The 23,402-nt window shown below is 43.1% G+C and overlaps 1 protein-coding gene across 4 annotated transcripts in view; it reads right to left on the reverse strand.

Annotated features, from left to right (window-relative positions):
- Nucleotides 1-23,011, reverse strand: part of wscd2 (WSC domain sialate O sulfotransferase 2) — a 49,830-nt gene extending 26,819 nt beyond the window's left edge. For all 4 annotated transcript variants that reach the window (XM_086111864.1, XM_086111863.1, XM_086111860.1 and 1 more), the window contains exon 1: nt 22,501-23,011. The gene's annotated coding sequence lies outside the window, so the exon portion shown is untranslated. The remainder of the gene's footprint in view (nt 1-22,500) is intronic.
- Between the last annotated feature and the right edge of the window lie 391 nt (nt 23,012-23,402).

Below are 23,402 nucleotides of genomic sequence, written 5' to 3' on the forward strand. Positions count from 1 at the left end.
CTCTACTTTAAAACATTTCAGATTTTGTTGAAGTTGCAAGACCTCTTGGGAGCATCTCCACTCTCCTCCAAAAATATATTAACAGTGAGGCCAATTCCTTTATTTGGGGTTTAACATCAAAAGATGAGGATGACACACGAGATCAGCGTTTCAACTTTTATTCCCCGGTGTATGTGTCTGAATCGGATACACAACTTTAGAGAATTATTTGCACAACATTTTATGGAAGCAAAAGTATCTGAATAGACACTCTAGTCATATTCTTCTGCCTAATGAGTGGTTGGCATCTTGTAGTGACGCATCGGTACTTTTGCTCATTTTCATGGAGGTTCTTTCTGACAGTGGTTTTACTTTACAGCTCTCAAAACGACTGCTTTGGTTTTCCTTCGTCTATGCATTTCACATCTGTTACTCAGTATATCAGCGGTTTCTTTCTTCTTCAGGTAAAAAGGGTGTAATATAGCCAATGTTTGGCCAATGGCTTGTATTCATAGCTGATCTTCACTCAGCTTCACAATTGCTTCTATTTCAACTGTAAATTATATTCAGGTGATAGTAATCACCACTGTGTCCTGCGATTGGCTGGCAACCGGGTTGTCCCGAAGACAGCTGGAATAGGCTCCATCACCCCCTGCGACCCTTGTGAGGAGAAAGCGGCTCGAAAAATGGATGGATGGAGTAATCAGCACTTTGCATACTGTGTTACGTTCTTCTTTTCAATTCATCAGTAGGTCAACCCGCAGGGTTACGCTGGTAACATAGCAATCTTTTCGGGCGATAGATATCAGCTGGACAGGCGGCAAGACACAGGGAGGAGATGAATGACTGTGGCACATAGGACGTCTTCAGCAGCCCAGGAGCACAACAGTTAAGAGCGTAGTTCCCAAAATCCTGAGCCTCCTCCACACCCCAGGGAGCGTCTCTCCATTCTACTCGTATATTAGGCCAGCCAATGCACATTAGAAACTTTTTTTTTTTCAAATCAAATCAAAATGAAAATCAATCACTTTGCTCCTTCCGAAACAGCAAATGTCCTAACAGTTATGTTTATGGCCATCTTCTTCACATTCAAATGACAAAAATGCAGCAAATGGATTCTTCATTAAAAGCACCACACATGATTTAGTTTAATTAAACTCATATGATGAAGTATTTCTGACACTGCGAGCAGAGAACACTAACTTGCTGTCAGAGCCAAGCAATATAAATCTTAACTACGGTTCCAGTAAGACAAAGCACTTTGCGATCCAAAAACGGACAGCAGTTGCATATGTCAAAATGAAAGGCGAGCAGACAGCTGGATGCCAAGCGTGTGCACAGCAGACTCAAGTGGCTCGCTGAGCGCAGATGTTTGCTCGACCGAGTGCAAGACCCCTGAAACCGGGAGTGGGGACATGGCTGTTGCCCACAACAACAGGATCACAAAGCTAACGTAGTCATTCTTTCTGCATCAGCAAGGTACAGACAGTCGAGCTACATTTTTGGCTCGCCTTATTCACGTAAGCCATTTTAATTAAACAAATGGTTGATCTCAGTGCGCGCCTGCATTAGTGTTTGGCTTGATGCCTGATATGCTTAATTACTGGTGGCCACTCAAAAGGAAACACATCAGTCAACAATTTTTGTAAGAATTTCTATATTGTGTCACGTTGTAACAAGCTTTTTATTTTCTTTTTTAAGCTTTGAAGGGCTTTTAAATGTATTTATTAGATCTGACTCCCAAATTGAAGATGAAGATGTTTGCGGCAGACGGCATTCACCTCCACTTCAGAGTCGGTCATGCTAATTGTTATTCATCAGTAGAATATCCCTATCATCTTCTCGAACAAAGACATAAATGGTTTTGTTTGTCACATTACCACTCACTAAATGGCTTGATTACTGGGAATTAAATGGGTCGATATTTGAAGTGTACCGTTTTGCAATTTGGAGTTATTTGAGATGAAGCATCCGCCATCCTCCACAGTGTGTGTGTGTGTGTGTGTGTGTGTGTGTGTGTGTGTGTGTGTGTGTGTGTGTGTGTGTGTGTGTGTGTGTGTGTGCGTACTGTACTGTACTGTAACACTTGAGTTGAACTGGTTGATTCTGACAGTTCTGCTCCAGAAGGACAATAAAGAAAAATAGCCCGATCCATGAGCAAAATAGCACATATTTACATATTTTCCACAAGGACTCAACAATGGAGTTGAAAGCCTACATCACAAAACATAGAGATGTTCAAGTCCCAGGAGTTTCTGAAATGGTTTTCTGATCCAAATCCTTTCATCAAGACTCCTAAAAATATTCCAATAACTTCTTTAGCAGCCGTGGAGCCAATTCTGGAGAGGCAGCTTAAAATGGGTGTGCATACACGGAAACCATAAACCAACAAACAAGCAAAATGCAACATTTTGGTGTCTCGTGTCGACACCACGGTGCTAAACTCAAAAGTGGCTCAACTGACGTGTTGTGTATTGGGCGCAGATGGGATTTTTCTATTTTTCATTTGTGGTATACTGTGCTACATTTATTAAAGACTGTATATTTCATATTAAGATTGGATACATGTGAGTCTCATCGCATCTATCTGGTGTCTATTTTTCAATGAATGAATGAATACTTTATTGTCATTGCACACTTGTTACAATGAGATTTTGCAGGAGCCTCCACCCCCAAGTGTATCGTGAAATATAAAAATATAAAAAAGTATATATATACATTGCACTCCCTAGACTTGCACACAATCACATACAGCTTGCTATTTCCTTTAAAAGAAAGGTTTTTGAGTGAAGAACAATTTCCAATGCACACAGATCGTTTTTGTATTGTCGCCACTTCAGACGTTTTCAACAGATAAACCGCATGAAAATTGCTGAAAGATTCAGCGAGTTATGAGTTTTTGAATTGTGCTCATCCCCCATGGTCTCAAAAAGAAATAAAGGATGTGGAGGGGCGGGACCGTCGCAGGACTCCCGGTTCAAGATGGCGGCCAGTCTGCACGTCGCTCCAAGTCCCGGCTTCATCAAATGTAATATGGAAGTACACGCAGCTCAAAAGAGGTCATATCTAATGTTCATGTAGCTCTATCTATGTATGGTGACAATCAGTTTGGAATGCAAGCAAGTTCGGAGCAATGAGCACAGAGAGGAAAAAGAAGAAGGAAAAAACCCCACAAAATATCATTCTGAAGTCTTTCAAAAAAAACACACACACATTCTTGTGCAGTCAAAATGTCTAGCGTAGGCGAAAACTAATGTTGGATTTCCCAGCATGCCAAGCGGCATTATGTAAATAGTCAGAAGCTATAATTACGTTTTTAATGTTAATGTTAGATGTTAATACTGTATTTCCCTTGTAGTAGTAATAGACGTGTTCATTCACCCCTTATATTGAATTATTGTTCACTCACTGTTAGTGTTTATAATTTAGCGTCATGACTGAGTTTGACTTGTGTTTAAAGTCAGCTGCAAAAATATCTGGCCAGTCAATCTTTCAAGATCAAAATTAGCATGACTTCACTTAAAAAGTTTTTGCGCCCAAATCTCAATTTCATGTGCTCGTGGCCGTGGCACACATCTGCCACTGCATTTTGAAATGAAATGGGAGGGGATGATGATGCAGTCGTCATGAATTGTGTGTGTGTGTGTGTGTGTGTGTGTGTGTGTGGGTGGGTGGGTGGGGGGAGGGGTGTGTGGGTGAGGGGGCGGGGGGGGTCATGTCTCCCCAGTGCCATTTTTATCCATGCAAGTGTGGCAAAGAGCCTGCAAGCAAAGTTGGGTCTTAAAGATATATGGAGAAAAAAACCAAAGGCTTTTCTTTACTGCTTACCGACGCTGCGTATGTCTGCCAATTTTCTCATGCAATAATAAGGCAACAGATGAACAGTTCTCATAACTGTTTTCTTTTGCAAATTTTGGAAGCGACACCCATGAACGCTTCATAAATTCTTATAGAAACTCCCTTGTGGGCCTACAATGACTCCAGTGTTGAACCCACGTTGCAGCCAAGCAAAGCCTAAGGGTAACTCAAATACCAGTACATTTTGTCATTGAAGTGGATGAAAAAAAAAATCACAGAAAGACGATTTAAACTCCGCATATGAAGCTTAAAAATTAAACCCGGGATGGCAAGGAGAACAGCTCATTGTAATCCTGGTAATACTCAATGGTCCATTAAGATCGGTGGTGACCTTTTACATTGAAAGAGGTAAGTTAAAGGCTCTAAAAATAATGTAATCCTCCTCTTTGACCGCTGCACAGAAGCATTTAGCTGTGGCTTTGTAAGAGAGTGATTGACGGTCAGGATGCCTCTCCATTAAACAGTCATTTGTAACATAGACAAAAGACGCACAGACAATATAATAGCTCCATGGTGGCCGCGGGCACAAAGTTCATTGAGGCCACAGAGAAAAGGGCAAAAAAAAGTTTGTCAGTTCCCAAAAATCTGCATCATGAGGAGAATTGCTGGAAATATCCTAATGACACACAAAGCAGCAAGAGAAACCAAAAATAGATTTGAGTTTCATGCCCCTTAGGTTGGTGCCACACACCCCCGCCCCTCGGTCCACATAGATGCCCATTTGACAAACAATCACTTGAATCGAGCCTCTTAAACGGCTTTATAAAGAAGCAATTATTCTGCAGCCGAGGCTCCATCAGTGGGAGATCAACTGATATCTTCCACTATTCACCATGAACAAAGCTCCTCCCTCGTTCATGGCCTGGCTGAATATTAGCAGTTTTATCCAGAGACCTTTTGGCCCTTCTCCTCTCCCACCTGAACTAAGGGTGCTGGATCTCGGCTTTAATTAAAAGCAAATTCTCCAAGCTCAGTTATGCTGCAAATAGCAGGCCTCTCTGCTCGAGTGGACTTAGAGGGGATTGCAGAGGGTCTGAGCAAATGTTTGTTTGGTCAGGCAGACAAGGAAAGAGTTGGAAAGAAAGGAAATGACTCTTGGTGGAACTATTTTGTTGAGGTATGTTTCAACTCCACATCATCAAGTTAAACTGTACAGTACAGCCAAATTCAAACAACAAATAGACTTAGGTCATGTAGAGACAAATCCAGGTTTTAGTAAAGATATGCAATGACAAAATTACTTGCCTCAGTCCAATGGGTGAATTATGCAATTTCTTTCCAAACAACAACCTCCGCATTGAAAAAAGTGACCCCATTTTTCATGCTGAAACACATGTAAAAACAACAAGAAGGTTTGGGAAGAGTTGTTGAAGTGTTTTGAGGCAAAAAGTAGACTATTACTTTAAACTTCTGTGCTCTTGTTTGAATGCAGCACAAGTTCAAGATGTGTTCGAACAACCCTCCTGCTCACTGACAAACAGCTGCCAAACTATTGCAAGTTCACTGGTGCACAAAGCCAAACCTTGTAGACCAGATTATGTCATCATTTTCACAAGAGCGCTTTTTTTTCCAAAACATAAACGGACATTCTGTAAGATTGAGCTCAGTTTTTGGCTGGCAGAGACATATTTTGTATTCTGGAAAGAGTATTGAAGGGGCAGAGAAAGAGAGAGAGAGAGCATGTTTACAGATATCACAGTGCATTGTGTACTCGTCTAACTACCATCAAGGACAGGTGTCTGATTGTGCACAGATTCCATGAAATCCCTCCCTAAACTTGAGCAACGGCGAACAAACATTCTTGTTCTATCCCATAACAGAGAGAATATTCACTGAGAAGCAGATTGTTACAATCGAGTGGCCTCAATGTTTTGCAGGGGGAAAGAATTCTCAGAGGGAGATGTATCACATGACCTCCTCTTTTCAGTTTGGCTAGTGTGCGAAGGGAAAAAAAACAGCATCATGCTCCTCGGTGCAAGGAGACAGAAAGTAGGCCCTCTACTCTCGGATGGCTCGAGCTCCTCGGTGATCGAGTATCCACTCGGCTCGAGAGTCTTTAAGAAGGTGGCCGAATCTTCAAGCGCGATTGTTTTGCGGTCAGCCCGCTACTTGCATTTAGACTTTCCATACTTGGAGAGGAATGAAACAAATATTGTGCGTATGTCTTAAAAAGCTCCCATCATTTCGGATAGATGAGCGGGAGGTAAAGTGCCGTACAAGTACCGGAGACAATCGTGGTGAAATGAAAAGGTGCCTAGACAAAGCTCGTTGCAGTAGAAGTGATTCGTATTGACTGAACCTCTCTTGTCGCTTGCAAGGGACGTTTCTCTATCTGTTTAGTAAGCACCACTGTGAGTGCAGAACCTCCTCTTAAACAGCTGAATCAATTTCCAACAAGATAAATTAAAAAATAAAAATCACGGCAAATGGCCTTTTTGCTTTTCTGAGCTAGTGCGGTTTGACAACCACTTATTTGTTGAGGGTTTTGACCAGCGGGCATCATTTGGGAATCGGATAATGCCACATTGATTAAGAAGGAAATTCAAGTCATTAATAAAGATGATGTCTCGAGTGAAGGGAGTGTGTGTGTGTGTGTGTGTGTGTGGGGGGGGGGGGGGGGGTTAATCCTAAACACCACATGCTAGGATCACTACAGACAATAGAAGATCATTAAACAGCAGGCTGTTTTCTCTGCATGAAGCACACTTAACAGTTGGCTTTAATTAAACAGTTGAGTAGTCTTTGTTTTCGAGGAAACAACGATTTTGTCGAGGACCTGTTGAATGTTGCACTCTTGCCTAACTCTTTGTTGACTTTCCTTGTTTGTGGGGATCTAAAAAGCAGAGCGTGAGCGAGGTGCGGAAGAAAGCCTGAAAACAGAATAATCAAATTTTAAACACTTTTAGCGCTTGCATAAATGCACTGGCCTGAGGTGCAACTTGTTGTTTGCTTTTGTAACGTTTGCATATTACACTGAGGAAATACCAGCCCCGTTTCAATATGAGCTTTATCACAAAGGTTGAATGTATGAATAAAATATATGAAGATCTCATTCTTTTCTTTCAGACACTACAATCGTGTGTCAGGCTACATGCCAACTAAAGTTTGAGTCATCAATAAATAAAAAAGATAGATATCTCTATTGGCGGCCTCACAGTGCAGAGGTGCAGTGTTCAATTCCGCCTAAGGCCTTCCTGTGTGGATTTTGCACGTTCTTCCCGTGCCTGCGTGGGTTTTCTCCGGGTACTCTGGTTTCCTCCCGCATTCCAAAAACATGCACGATAAGTTAATGAGACACTCTATATTGTCCCTTGGTGAGCGCCAATGGTTGTTCGTGGATGTGTGCCCTGCGATTGGCTGGCAACCGCTTCAGGGTGTCCCCCACCCACTGCCCGAAGACAGCTGGGATAGGCTCCAGCAGAGGATAAGCAGATCAGAAAATGGATGGATGCATGGATATATTTCTATACGCATGAGCACGACTAACTTCACATTTAAAGTACGACCAAAACTGTTGAACAGAAGGAAAAGTTGAGCAGCACAATAGCAAATACCAATATGACTAGCAAAGATGCTGCTATTATTTCTTTTTAATAAGCAGAGAGAAAGCCTAGCATGGGAGCTGCCAGCTCGTCTGTCACTCAGCGCCGCGCACACGCCGGCGTGCTGTTTGCGAAGCTCACTGTGCATGACGGCGCAGGGAACGGTGCAGCAGTCTGGATGCATTTGTTTGAGGAACATGTGCGAGTGTGTGTTCACATGCCGCGCAAAATGTGTACTGAAGCATGCGGCCTCATCAGCATCACGCAAATCTGCTCGTGAAGGTCGAGCAGCACCAGAGGCCAGTTGTCAACATATCTTTTCCAATTAAAAATGATGATCATTAGAAGCCCTCGTTGCACGTTTCTCCTATTTTTAGTCAAGCGATGATGTGCTAGTTCGCGAGTTGCCGTTGTCATTCAGTGCAGCAGCGTTATCTTTTGTCATCAAATGACAAAATCAGCAACGCCACTCTACGTGAAACAGAAAGTGGATGAAAGGTGGACTTTTGGCCCAAGCCTATTTTTTTAAGCCATTTTTCCCCTTATCGCAAGATCTGCGAGTCAGCTCTTGCGGGAAGACCTTATTTAGGTGCGGTAGGATGGAGAATCTGACCTCAAAACGTAAAAAAAAAAGTTACCACATGCGGCCAAAGAGTGAAAGGAAATGGAGAAAGGGTCGCTTCTGCAATGATGGAAAGCGCTTGGTGGCAGAGGTGCATCCAATGAAATGTGCCTTTGTATGATGTTGAGGTAAAATGGGCAAAGCATCTGGGGATTTGGGCTCTCTGACAGCTGCCTACTTTGAGCTGGCAGGAAGGAGCAAGCCTCGATGCCGCAGCCACTGCTATGATGAATAAAATATGACGAGCACACACAGTGGCAGCACACCGTTGCTCTGATGCAACACGGAACAACATCTCAAAAGCAAACAAAAAAAAAACAGAGAGAGACGCGTGAGTGTGTTTGCGAGATAGAGAAGCTGTTAAAGATTGATCGTATGGATGAAGACAATCGTGACAACAGAGTGAAAACTTGACTTTTTAAAAGAAGACATCCAAGAAAACGCTTCTCTGTTGATTTTTCCCACTGTGCAATTTTGTTAGAGGAAAGTGCGACTGTTGATTTTTTTCTAAATCTTAGAGAAGATAAAAGCTCTGAAAATAGAAAGTGGCTTGCTACTGCCAATTCTCCAACCCTCAAACATGAAGGTGCTCCTTTTTCCGAGCCAAGCCTCGTCGATTTATACGCTACCACAAGCTTGCTGCTGCAAAACAAATCCAAGTGAAAGCAACTATACAGTGACCGTGACCCCAAGTAACTCATCAAAAATATTGCACTATATCACTGAAGAACATGAAACCTTACTTACAACGTTATATGTCAAATTCATCAGGTAGATATTTCCAACGTGACTGCACATTTTCACTATCTGACGATGAACATTAAGCTATAGTACTGGTGGTAATGCAAAAACAAAAATGCCCCTTTATGAACAAATGCACGCTATGAACGTTAACTGGTCACAACATTAGGGACAAGTGCACATTTTTGTTGCATGCATTACAAGAGCTCGACTTAAACATACAAAAAAACCCCAGAAATGCTGCAGAGTCCTGACACGGACCGGAAGAAAAAAACCCAGAGCGATTGTTTACAGATGTCAATTATTCTGACTGACATCAAGAATTATTTATTAACTCATTCAATCCCAGCCATTTTCACTGGAGCAACCACCTCAATCCCAGTGTTTTACTGGATTTTGACTGACCTTGCAAGGCCCACAGAATATTTGGTTCTAATGCTATATAAACATGGAGCCTACCAAAATAAACTTTGGACTCTCTTCTTTCAGCAGAAAGAAGCCAAATGCCTTTTTCCATTCTTCAGCAATCGGCATTACAAAATGGCTAAGTTTCATGAAAATGGCGATTCCTGGGCAAAAAACGGAGAAAATTAGCTTTTTGTAAAAGCATGCATTTCAAGCATGTGGGGCACCACTGCCACCTACTGGTCGCTTTTTTCTTATGATTTACAATGAAAACTGCTTATTCTCATTCACCGATTACATCAGACCCTCCTCCTCTCTATGACGCAAAAAAAAAAAAAAAAGACTTAGACGTACAAGTACGTCCTTGGTGGGCGGGGTCTAATTTTAAAAAGACGTACAAGTACGTCTTGTGGAATGAAAGAGTTAAGTAAAACAAGTCGTGTGACCAAAAATATAAAAAAAATAAAATGAAATATTTTGGAACCAAACAATATGACTTGGTTGTCCCGACTATGCTCACAACATACAGTTTTAGAAATAGCAGTCGTCGATGTCCGCAAGAACAGTAGGAACCTGCAAGATACACGGACATGCTTTGTTGTTGGTCATAAATTCAACCGTAGTCCTCTGACTCTGCAAAAGTTGCTTTGAGGCTGCTGGACTCGTCCTTGTTTGTTGAAGATGTTTCACCTTTATTCCAAAACGCTTCTTCACTTCATTTTTAGGTGGGGGAGTTTTCCAATTTATGCCTCGGCGGGTGCGTCCCCTGGGCGTGGTCAACAAAAGTGCATTGTTGTCGCTGTCAGAATTAAGAACCAGAAACCCAGTTGCCTCGAGTCAACCTCAGCGGATTACCATGACCTGGATGACTGAGAATCTACACAGACAGCCCTCTGACTCTTCATCCAATCCAATTATGAGGTGGCTGCAGATTGCCGTCACTAGTTCTGACTGACGCCGTCATCGAGGTACTTAGCAGTACGCACCATCCTGTCTGCATAAACAGGTGCTTGGATTTTGATGATGCGGAGGTTTTCGTCCTAGGATCTTCCTATTAAATTATTGGTGTGATTCCTGATGTCAATGATCAAATTCAAACAATAAAAAGCAAACTTTAAAATATATGGGCGTTTGTCTGTTTTGAACAAAATTAGCTGGTCTATGTATGTCTGGTTATATGCCGTAACGTTAAACCAAGTTTAAATCCAGAATTCGTCTGACGCGACATGAAATATCCCTTTTCCCATTTCGTATCACTCTCAAATGTCAGCATATCAAGCTGTAATTGGTCGCGCTTGTGACAACTTATGGGAAGAGCGAAAAGAAAACATGCAGGAAGGTATTCATCCTGACCTAAAAATTTTTCGAGAGGCAAAGCAGTTCACATATTGATTTTGCGGGTGACTCGAGTGAAGCGTTGGCTGAGGTTTGTGTTTTTGAGCGTACTTGTTATCTGTGAAAGGCAGAAGTCTGACTGGATTTTTGAGGCCGGTGAGTTGACTGTAGATGAAATAACTCAACTCAACTCACTTGTATTTATAGATCACTTTAAAACAACCATCGCTGTATAATAAGTGCTGTACATGGAGCAAATATCATATATACACCATTAAAACAACAAATTAATAACACAGACGGTAGTAAGCATCAAACAGTAAGACTAAGATCAAGTCCGAGTCATGCCGTAAAATACAAATGAGTTTTGAGATGAGTTTTAAAGATGGGCAGCGAGGGGGCTTGCCAAATGTTCAGTGGGAGGTCATTCCAGAGAGAGGGACCGGCAACGAAAAAGGCTCGAGCCCCTCTGAGCCTCCGCTTAGTTCTATGTACTTCTAATCAAATCTGGTCCGCAGACCTGAGGCGCCGGACAGGTAAGGTGGCGCGAGGCCATTTAAAGATGTGAAAACAAATAATAGGATCTTAAAAAGAACTCTAAAATGTATCGGGAGCCAGTGAAGGGATGCTCGAGTAGGAGTTATGTGCTCCAGTTAGGAGGCGTGCAGCAGCATTCTGGACCAGCTGGAGACGCTTAATGGAGGATTGGCTGACGCCCAACATAGTCAAAAAAGGCAACAAGCGGGCAGAAAATAGACAAAGTACCATTAAGCGAGAAATGACTGACAGCTGCAATGGTCTTGGGAAGAAAACAAATCATGAAAAAAAAGACAAGAGCAGAATTCCATGATGGCGTTAATGGGTCGTCAAAAGAACCGCGACTGCAACCTAGCGATGCGTTACATGAAGGTCTGTAAAGCCACATGAGACAAGGCAAACAACAGTGTGCATTTTGGCCTCGGTGTAACTGTACAGCTCCGGCGGCTGAGTGAGGAGAGGGTTGACTTGGGGGTCAGTGAAGTGATGAGCACCGAGCTTGAGCTCAGCCATCGCCGCCAGCAGCCCGGGGAAGACATCTGCTCGCTCACCCAGACAGCCGAGGCGATGAGAGCTGACAATGTGGCAATGTGCTCTTGGCTGACCAGGTGTGCTTCATTTACTACATGTTCCAAACATCAGCACCAGCCCGAGCAGTTTAACTGACAGATGGAGAATGTTAAGGCGGCGGAGGAGCTCATGCGTGTGCTGTGCTTACAAGCAGATCCACAAAAGTAGCTGATAAAGGGATAGACTTTCGGCGCTCATCCTGCTTGATGCTGCCGGTGTCGGAAATTAATCGAGCAACATGTCATGCTAAAGCTAAGCGTAACGAGCCCTTACTTTAAGTGAATATAAATAAAGGCCTCTATTTCTGTTGCTCACCTTTGCAAATTAAAACCCAGTGGACAGTTCTCAGCCCGGACTGTATTTTACTTTGGATACGCACAACGCCACTGGTAAGTATAGGAGTGTTTACTGACTTTGCTTCTTCTTTAAACTGCATTTTAATACGTTTATGATCCTTGAGGTGGCATTTCTTTCCGTGATATCAGACAGGGGATTGGTGCCTTGCTCACCTACGCAGAACGAAGGCAGTTAAACCTGGCTCTCTCCACCAACGAGTTCCGTTGTCTATCCCCAAGGGGGTTGTGAACCCGCCGCCCTCCGTTCCTCAAGTAATACACAAACTGAGCCGCTGGCGCCCATTCCAATGATTTATAATAAGCGTTACAAAGAGAAGCCTCAGAACTGGAATAGTTTGAGGAGAACTGACACTTTCAGGGAAGCACACAAATTCAAAACTTGACACCACTGGTGAAAAACACGGCAGTGTGTTCATCCAAGTCATAGAATGGACAAAAATAGCAAGATTAACAACTGATGAAAATGCATTTGGTGCAATAGCACTGTGCAAAAATCCTCCACTATAGATCACCGATCCATTTTTTGTCAAAGCAGCTTGTGCAAAGTCCTCCACGGGAAGGGGAGGGGAGGAGTCTTGTGGGGTGCCCCCACCTTCAATGCCCCCCCCACCCCCAGCCCAGTCTGTCTGTTCACATGTAGTCATTTTTGCTGCACAAGTCACCTTGGTTAATAGTTATCGCTGTACAGTGTCCTTTTTGTCCGTGCTTCATAGGTGTCAAAGTATTTCAAGTGTCATTCTGACCAGAACTGATGCAACATAAAGCCAAGAGTTGACTGCCAGTACCGACAGGGATGAGTGAGCATTGTGAAGATTGGGAGGCTGAAAAGACTGCAAAGTCCAGGTGGTGAGGTTACAAACAACAGCATGTTAATGTTAGAGTGGACTTCATTTTCTGCTTGCTGTCTATATGATCTGATCCAAAACGAGTTATTAAAGGTTTCTAGGAGGACAGTTTGATTATTAGCTGATTATTTCTATTATTGCTCATTTACAGTCAGGTTTTCTGCACTTTGACTGTTATTATGTTTTTATTTGCATTACAGCATTACTCTGTTGTTATTTATTAGAGTATTATGGTACAGCAGGGATGGGCAACTGACCTTTTTTTTTTTTTTACCCCACAAAAAACGGCGGGAAAAGGGGAAATAATCAAATAATTCTCCTTTTGTTTCCGATGACAATCATTTATTTAAAACCAAACAAATGAAAAAGTCAAGCAGACAAACGGTGATAAACTCGCAAGGGTCCGCACTATTACTTTACATCAAGATTTCACGACAGACTTCATTATTATCAATGCATTTACTGATTTGACAAGAGAAATAGTGGACTTCTCATAGTGAGGCATACAGGGTTCATTTTGAACACCTTCGGTTGTCATGTTTTTTTTTTGAGAGATGAAGGGCTAAAATGTGCGAAGGCACCGATAATCAAATTTTCTAGTTTGAGGGTGGTAGGGGGGGTGCAGATATACATCTTGATTTAGCCAAGTTGTCCATTTCACAGCAACCTGACAAATTTCTCCAGCGAGTGTGACAGCCCAATTAGGGCCCAGAAGACTGAAGGGAGATCTGAAGCTGGAACTGACAGACGCAGAGGTGGGTGGGTAGTGGTGGACTACGGGGTGGGGGTGGGGTGGGGAGGGGGGGCTGTTCTGGTGATTCGTGCCATCTGATTCTTTGTCACACTGGGGGATCCTTCTGCTGTACTGCTGTACTGTTAAGACAGGCCTTGTCAACATCTCCTGCCATCCTCTTTTGTGCAAAAGCATGTCGTTTTCCTCTCAGTGCTGTCTAAATACGGATAGATCTGTTTTCATAGATCAACTGTCGCCACCCGGAGCAAGTAGTGGTCTCAAAGCTGAGGAAGCACTGCTTGGCTCCTCCCTAATATGGACGCTCTCACAGGCTCTAACTGCCTGACAGATACAGAAAAAAAAATATATATATATTTTTTTTTATCCACTACATGCACTGTTAACTGGATTAATATTTAGCGCTCCCTCAAGAAGCATTCTAAAATTCTGTAGAAATTAGTTTAGATTTCATCTCATTGGCCTGTCATCTGGTTCAATGAATTCTCCGAGATCAGCATTTACATCTTATGTGCATCAAAAACTGCGTCTCCTCTTTAATTCCTCTACTCGTGTTCATCGCGCTTAGAAGCAGCAGCATTTCTCACTGGATTCAAATTTAATCAAAGAACTAAATGCGCGCCTCATTTGGAAGAGGTTAGGTATTACTTTTCTAAACCCCAACACTTATCTGTTCCAAAACACTGCACTTTTTTTCCCCAATGACAAAAGTGAAAAAAAGCCATGACGGCGACAAGTTCATGACATCAAATCACCTCATAAGGTGTAAGTAATAAGCTCCGTTGTTAGCCATGTGCTCCTCATAGCCCACAGGTGGCATATTTCCATGCTATCTGGGGACGGCTATGAAATGTGATGCATTATAAATGCATCTTAAGTCACTCCCTCCCTCTTTCTTTTCTTCAGCATTTCAACTCGCTAACTGTCATTTCCAGCGTAACGATGTTTGGCCAACATTTTCGGAGAAAGCCCATTAGCCAAAAGACAAATGAGTCTTGAACTAACTGGCAGCATTCGGTGCCCCTAGTTTCTGACAGGGGAGTTGCGAAAACCAATTTTTCGATCAAGGAATTTGCCAGGTTGGAGCAGCAGGTACACAGAACAGAGCACAGCCAGCCCAGCTGTTTCACACCAACAAAGGCCTTTTAGTCAAGCGGGGATCCCATTGAAGAAAGGACAACGGGGGTCTGCTTCTCGTGGTAGGCAATTACAGTGTGATGTGCTAATCTGAGCAACTGGCATCGTCTCAAGGTCATCTGCTGAACACAGCGTCTGTGTCACTTTACATGCACTGGGTTGCCCACTTTTCTTTGGCACCTTATTCCATTTGCTCAATTACTATCACACCTCCTTCTGTCACCTTGTTCTCACACAAAGAGACAAATTCAGCTCTACTGGACCACTGCCGACTTGAATGAGGAAGAAAAATAGGCGAGAACCGATGACACATCTGGGACGTGATCAACCTTTTGCTGAACTTGGTCTAGCTATCTGAGTGTTTTTAAAAATATATATATTTTAGATATCTTTTATAGACACAACAGATATGCAAGTTAAAGCTAAATCAATTCGGTACGAGAGCTCTGGAAACATTTTCTCTTTATAAAAATGACAATGCTGTTTGAATTGATCCACAACACAGCCTGAATTTAACCTGCTACTTGGTTTTTATTCAATTACTTAGCTTAGCAGATCAGATATCACATTACAGCATGTACTGATATCGCTTGTTTGCCCATTTGTTAATGCTTCACATCACGGTTGTTTGTCTGCAGTGTTGGTCAATGTTTCCAGAGAGGAATTAATTTAAGAATGTAATTTTTAGTCTGTTTGTAGATTGCAAGGCTGGATAACCACACTCCAACATAATTCAAGGTGTCAATAGTAGGTAAATAAGGTGACCAAAAAAGGAAAATGACAAAAATGACACGATCCACTGTATAGTGGGTGTAAGCCACGCATAAGGAACTTTGTTAAAATTACTCAATTCCAAGAAAGTAATGTGGGATAAAACACACAGCACGAGGTCAATGAATTTCATTCTTTGACACCTGACATACAAAAGACGATTACGTTGCACCATTATTGCAATATTTGTTCCCTTGCATGGCTTGAAAAGAAAGATGAACAGGATGTTGCTTCAGCCCCCCCCCCCCACACACACACACATTCACACACATCCTCTCCTCATATCAGATCTGACAGAATAAGACAACATCTGTGCCCTCAGCAGGATGCAATTCTACGCCTGAAAGCTTCACCTGTGGTAGCCATTTAGACATTCAGTCATTACTGCTGACTAAATGTGAAACCCTACAGGAGGATCCAAACACTGCCAGTTTCATGAAATGTGTTCCATTTTCTTGCTCGATCCACGATATTGAAAAGTATGTTGTTACATTATTTTCAATACCAACTAGCTTTACATAAATCATCAAGGAAACAGAAATTAGGATTAATGAGTAATGATTTAAATTAGATTGTATTTCATATTTCATGCTGGGGGAGCCAGAGAAAAAAAAATACATACTTCTATGAAAATAAAAAGACCATTGGAATTTGGGATGGGGGTTTGACGAAGGGTTTGTTTACACAAGGACAATGCAAAAGAGTAGCTTTTTGGGGGGGGGGGGGGGGGGGGTTTGCATAATGGCATCAACATTTCTCAATCAATCCTCATTCACAAGGAAAACACCCGATGCAATTTGAATACTGTACCCGTACCATGTGCACAGCCACTAACTGCGTGTCCTCTATTTCTCATCCAAGTGTATTTTTAATACTCTACTTGGTGTATATTTGTGTTGAGTTAAAGGAATGACAAGTGGCCAAATTGCACAGGTTTTCTTAGAAACCATCTTCTGCAAAACGCCCCTACATTTCTTGAGTGAAAATGTGTATTTTTATTTTTTTAATGGAATGGCAGAATGTGACTACATTTTTTGAACTTCTATTTCATTACCGGTGTTGTTTGAAGCAAAATCCTGTATGTCTAAAGATGTTGAGTCATCGTGGACGTAAGTGACTGTAGCTCAACTTCCCATTGTTGTTGCGTTTTTGTACTTCTTTAGCCGGTAAACAAGTTCAGACTGAATGAAAATAGCCACTGATGGTTGCAATCATCCAGGCTGCATTTTGCCACTTCTTCAATAAACAACAAATCAACAATTGCTTCCATATTTTTACTCCAGGTTCTCAACGTTCCACTTTGCAAAAACATGCAGCTGAACAAATGACTCTAAACTGGCTTCATGGACGTCTCTGTGATTGACTGGCCAGGGTGTACCCTCAGGATAAGGATAATCATTATCAAAAGAAGGGAATTGATTTATTTATTGACAAATACTGGTATATGGACAGATGTAAATCCATCCATCCATCCATTTTCCGATCCACTTTATCCTCACAAGGGTTGCGGAGGGTGCTGGAGCCTATGCCAGCCGTCTTCGGGCAGTAGGCGGGGGACACCCTGAACCGGTTGTCAGCCAATCGCAGGGCACACAGAGACGAACAACCATCCGCGCTCACAATCACACCTGGGGACAATTTTGAGTGTTCAATCAGCCTGCCATGCATGTTTTTGGAATGTCGGAGGAAACCGGAGTACCCGGAGAAAACCTACGCAGGCCCGGGGAGAACATGCAAACTCCACACAGGGAGGCCGCAGCTGGAATTGAACCCGGTACTTCTGCACTGTGAGGTCGATGCGCTAACCACTGGATCACCGGGCCGCCCCTGTTATGTAATTTTTTTTTTTTGCCATGCTAGACACATACATGCCAAGGACAATTATCTCACCACAAAATATTTGGTATTTCACCACCACCTGTGAAGGCAGTGATTACCTGGAAGTGTTCTCTGTAACAAAAGAAGAAGAAAAAAAAAAGGTCTAGTGTTGTGAATAATTCTTCCATAAGCCGATAATCCGTCTGAGATGTTCATACAGCAAGGTTGACCCCTTCCTTGGATCTGGGCAGAGATAACTGTGTTTGAAAGATTATCCTCTTTCCAGAAAGGTCCAGTTTTTTTTTAGGAAAACAAGTGAGAGTTGAATCCTTAATTCAGCTGACTAATGTGATATTCTGCTTTTTGCACAGCTGACATTATCAAGAGCAGGAGAGGTTCCATGCGTCACGAGCTGTGAAAGCAGAGTATTTAATGCCAGGCTATTTCTGGACTCGCTCTCTAATGAGGATCTTGACATCCTTTTCTTGATGCTGATATACTGGATCAGGAGTGAGTGCGATGTCCAGCAGGCACACAACTCAAAGGACACCTTTGTCGTGTCCGCGCAATGGCAAGCACAAAAAAGCAAAGTCTAATTCTTGTCAGCTCCTCCGGCCATCTTGAAAGCCCGCGGCCATTGGATAGGATCCGCAAGCACGTCCCCGAGAGGTCGCTGAGAGGATGAAAAGATAAGCTCGGGAGGAATTCAGCCTTCACACTCCGCTGCCAGCCGACCCGTCACAACACAAGACTTCAGGTCTGTGAGGAATGTGTCTCGGCTTCTCCTCTGCGGCAGAAGCCAAGCTTGAACTCCCCTCGAATTCAACACCAAATGTGCCGTATAATCGTTGAGGCCGAAGCTCTTTTTTGCTGCGATCGCGGAGAGGGGAGCTCCTGGTGGCGCAAAAAGCTGTGACTTTGACCATGATTATTCACAGCGGCAGTGGGAACAGCACGCTCTCTTTCTTCGGCGCACAAATATGAATTGCTTTGAGTTGGCATATTTCTCTGTTCACCTCTGCCTCGGGGGAGGACCGAGCCGGCAGGGTGACACAGACCCTGCCAGCACTGCAATTCATGTGATTTTATTTTTTCTAATGAGTGCCCGCACATTTGCGCACCTTAATAATGCTATAATGGGATTCAAAGTTCCATTAGCAGGGTGTTACAGGACTGAGCAACAGGGAGGGTAGCTATAATTTCTGTGAAAGAGAGACACTCCTGCTATTGATCAATTCGGCTCGGCCTGGACGTGGAAGTGATGAACTGAGCGCTGTGTCGCCGCCGGTATAACTAGGGCTCTGTCGTGCTCTATGCTTCTTATTTACTGGCATGCCCAATGCTGAAAGAGCAGCAGCATGACCAATTAGTTGCCATTCATCAGCCGATTTCAATAGTACTGCGATATTTCTTTGGGCCACCATAAACCTCGCTTCTTGCGTTTTGCACAAAGCGCTGAGTGCATCGTTCGATATGGTGATCTACAGTATACCGAGGCCATTTGAAACAATGAGCGGGAAGGTGGGTACATGCAGCTGAGTGTGCAGGAATTCACTCGTTAAAATCGTGAACCTGATTCTGTGTGGCGTTGCCTTTTTGCCGAGGTGATTTTGAAGTCATGTCAACGTGTCGCTGTCAACATTGTGAAGAACGCAAATATTTGGATGACGGACATAAGACAGTCAATAAAGCACAAGATCTACATTTCAGAAGAGTTGGCATCGGGTTAGGTGAAATAGAATGAATGGGACACCCACTCCATGACATATGAAACAACTTCACAACAAGATGCCATTCAAGATGTGTATTCTGTATATTTTATTTTATTTTTTTAATGAAAAAAAACCCCAATGAAGTTGGGGCGTTGTGTAAAATGCTAATTAAAATCAACCTATTTGACTAAACAGACATCAAAGAAAAGATTTGGAATTTGATCCCTGTAACATGCTCGCAAAAAGCTTGGATGCCCGAGTAGGCAGCCGTCGGCAAGTGCTCTTCAAGAGCCTTGCGTTTTTTTGTTGTTTTTGTCTTTTGTTTTGTCACATGGTGTTTGTTGTTTTGTCGTGTGGACCTGATGTGGACGGTTTTCAGCATTTTTGGCCACGACATTCGTCAAAGAAGAAGAATCTGTGCTTGGTGGTTGCGCCTTCTCGTCGGCACGCGTGTACCAGCACTGATTTTGATTGGGAGGAATGTCTGTGCCATTTGACTGTCGTTGCTGGACAGCCCCAGGGCGCTTGTGTCTTGCGCCTGAACTAGGCAGCATTTTCACAGCCCCGCTTTGTTCAGCGGAAAGGTCGGTGCTGATGGATAGTCTGCGGCTGGATGGATGCATGGCTTGAGGAGCCGACGATGAGAAGAAAGGAGCGTCAGCGCAGAGCGCCGATGCGTATGTGGAACTGGGAGTCGCGGCTTGGAATTGAAGCGGATTTACATGGGACAGGAGAAGAGAGCCAATCTCTCTTTTTCGTTAATGGATGCTACAGCTTCTTGTTGCGTTCAAGCTTAGCTTGTGGCAGACGTGTGCACATTGCAGCATGACGTCTTTGATCCACTGGTGAAAAGGACACTTTGATTCGGTCCTCTTTCATCTATACCTGCTTCAGACAACAAAGTGTATGCAGGAAAGTGGTGAAGATTGCATGATAGTCTGTGTCTAATGTGTTGTCTTGTATTATTTTGTCATTTTATGTTAACTTTTCTTTTGATGGCAGCGCGGGCACCCGCAGCGGCTCCTCTCGTTTTATGTTGTCTTGAGAGGGAAGAAATTTCATTTGTGCTGTATGTTGCACATACAGCGCGGATGAAATTTCTTCAATGAAATTGTACAGTATGTTGCACATACAGCACATTTGACAATAAAGTTGTGCTTGACTTGACTTGATGGGGTTAACACAATAAAATGAGGAATGCTCAAAAATCACCTGTTTGGAACATTCTACAGGACAATTGGAAACAGGAGCATGACCGAAAGGCTCAGTTGTTCACAAGCAAGCATGGAATGCGGTTCACCACTTTAGGAACAAATAGTCCAACAGTCTAAGAACATTTCCTAATGAACAGTTACTATGAATTTAGGGATGTCATCATCTATGGTACATGAAAAGATTCAGAGAATCTGAAAAAATATCTGGCTGTAAGCAGCAAGGTCGAAAACCAAGCTTGCATACCCGTGACCTTTGATCCCGAAAAACGCGACTAGATAAGTTTCTACTTCTCCCTACTCATTTTTCAAACACGCGTGAGCTGGTAAGATATCACTGACTGTATTTTCACAACCATACGGCACACTGTATTCAGAGGCGCAGTGTGAGTTATGGGTGCTATTTCTGGATTTAACAGATACACAAAATGCACTTCACTATTGGACGTGGGCATGGCAACTTATGCTGTCCAGTAAGCAACAATGTCAAAAAATTCCAGCTACAAAGCTACAACCAATAGTGTCGTCCATTCCCAAATGCTTTTTGTTGTTAAAAGGAAAGTTGATGTAACCCATCGGTAAACATACCCCTGTCCCAGCTTTTTTTTGGAACGTGTTGAAGAAATAAATAAAGTTTTTGAATATCAAGTTGGTTGCAAAGGATTTGTAAATCGTTCATGTTTTTCTTTTGGTTTTTAACAGCGGGGTTTGTATCATCGATCATCAAGATGATCCCTCAACGGGAAATTTAACTCACACTCTGCTGTGAATTTTGTGTCGCAAACATGGCGCACCAGATCACAGATATGCTGGCATGCAAGCAGAGACTCAGAGTGAGTAAGGAGTGCAAACACTGCTTGACAAATGGAACTGTGAGGGAGTGGGGGTGATGTCTTGCTCAAAGGCACCTCGACAGAAGCCAGCAAACAGACTGGCATCTTTCCAACAACCATTTGCAATTTTATTCATTCATTTATTGATGCATGTATTTTCCTTTTTTGTGCGTAGCGAGCCTAGAACAAATGACCTCTACTGCCACACTGTTTTGACAGGTATTAGCAGAGATGTATTAAATTAAAAACGATTTCTGGACCCATGGTTGTAGTTTGCAGTGGTTGAGAATTGCAACACATCCTACTCAGAGGAAATTGATAGTTCATCAGTGATTTAAAAGGAGCAGAGCATAAGGAATACCTCTTAATGTGATAGAGCCATTATAAATTTATGGAAACAATTACAATAAAACATAAATTATTAAAATGGTATCTCCCTAATATTGTCCATCAAAATCTTTGGAACGACTCTCACAACGGGTCTAGCTCATTTAAATATCTAATATTGGGGCCATTGAGCTGACCAAGTGTACACATCCAGTACAAGGCACACCAATGTTTAATGTGATGGCTAACCTTCTAAACTACATATCCGAATGAAAGGCGGTGATGTGGGTTTAGTACCGGGATGTGTTCTGCATCATAATTGTGCCACTAGTTAAAAATTACCACTCGAAAGGAAGTCGGGTTGCTTCACACTTGGGAGTAAATGATTGCTGTCCAAGCTCCTGTGTGCATCTTAACCCAGTGTTTCCCAACATTTATTGAGGCAAGGCACCCGTTTTCCTTGAGAAAAATCTCACACATTTTCATTAGCATTGTGAGACCTGGGCCTGCTTATTTGAACACAAAGAAGCTATGACTTATTCTGTTACATGAAATGCAACAGGTGGGCCTACAGGATTATTCGACTTTCAGAGACATCTTATGGAAGAGCATTTAATTGTCCTGCCTGTCACTACGCGTCGCTACATACAGTAGATAGATGACAAAAATATATGCGTAATTGATCATGATTTAAGGACAAATTAGGTGAAATTGGACAATTTCCCTGACATGCCTGATCATCCGTCATGGCACGCTGGTTAACAATCACTGAATTTAGCCACTGGTGACGCAAAGGGTCACCTAAATATCTGTCATAAAGGACTTAAATCAGTGGTGAATACATCTGAAATAAATCAAATGTGGCCATGTAAGGAACAAGAAGACCACAAGTTCATCAGAGGTATTTTCTTATACTACAAGTCGACCTAAATCAGACAAAGCATATTCCTAATCATGATTTTCTTTAACAAGTTGCAGCACATAAAAAAAAACTCCACAGTAAAATATGCCCTTGCTGTCTCAGCTATTATGGTCTGTTCAGCAGCAGTGACCTGAAAGATTTTCACACTTCTGTAACATCTCTATTTGTGCGCATTGAACTCATTCGCGCTCAGATTTCGATGAGAAAAAAGGTTTGAAAAGATGTTACCTGAGTCGGGAAAAGGCTGCGGAAGATGGTTTGCTGCAGCGAGATGTTTTGTTTTATCTCCTCGTCAACTGGGGGGGACCTCAACATGTTTCTCTGAGAAGCAGGCAGCTCGCAATGTCTGTAGTTTCTCTGTTCAATCCCATCAGCTCCAACACCGTCTGAGTGCTCTTGAATAATCTACAGCACCGCAGATGTGCCGCGACACGCTGCTTCCAGACTCTGAGAGGGCGACACCAACTATTGTGGCCCCCGCGTGCTCACCCGTCCGCTCCAGGCAGACCACCCACCACCCCGCGCTTCCCCGACCTCTGGCATCTGCTCCGGCCGCGGCGTGATTTGCGACGCGGGCTGTGGGGGAACAGTTTTCTCGCCTCAGTCGGCCGCCCGAGCTGAAGGACGGCGCTCGAACTCTGCGGAGAGCCAGCCCCGCACGGATCGCTCCATATGCGGACCAACAGCACTGCCTGGTGCACTTAAAGAGACACAACATCACGGCGGGGCGCTAGTGCGCCGCTCCGACTCTTTTGGGAACGGTCTTTCTGGGACACGTTTGAGGACAACGCGCACTTATTTGGTTGGGACCATCCATGTGCAAATGGGGGGAAATGTGCCTCACACACATCGGAGATGACAAGGAAACAGACGATACACTATATTCCATCAGGGGTTTGAAAACTGCAGCGCCTCAAAAAGTACTTTACTGTCATCATATCAGCATAATGGACGACATTAAAATACGGGAGCGTAGGTGGCCCAAGTGTTCATCTACTCGGCAACGGTTTCAGTCTTGAAATGTAGCTTAGATATTACTGAAAGCAAAGTTGCCGTTTCAAACCGCCATAGCCAGATTTCACTCCTCCAAGTCGGACCAAAGCAATGCCCCTCGCTGACGTGCACGAATA

The sequence above is a fragment of the Hippocampus guttulatus genome, chromosome 5, assembly GCF_054856545.1.
Source record: "Hippocampus guttulatus isolate MCC_2025c chromosome 5, RoL_Hgut_1.0, whole genome shotgun sequence".
Taxonomy (NCBI): domain Eukaryota; kingdom Metazoa; phylum Chordata; class Actinopteri; order Syngnathiformes; family Syngnathidae; genus Hippocampus; species Hippocampus guttulatus.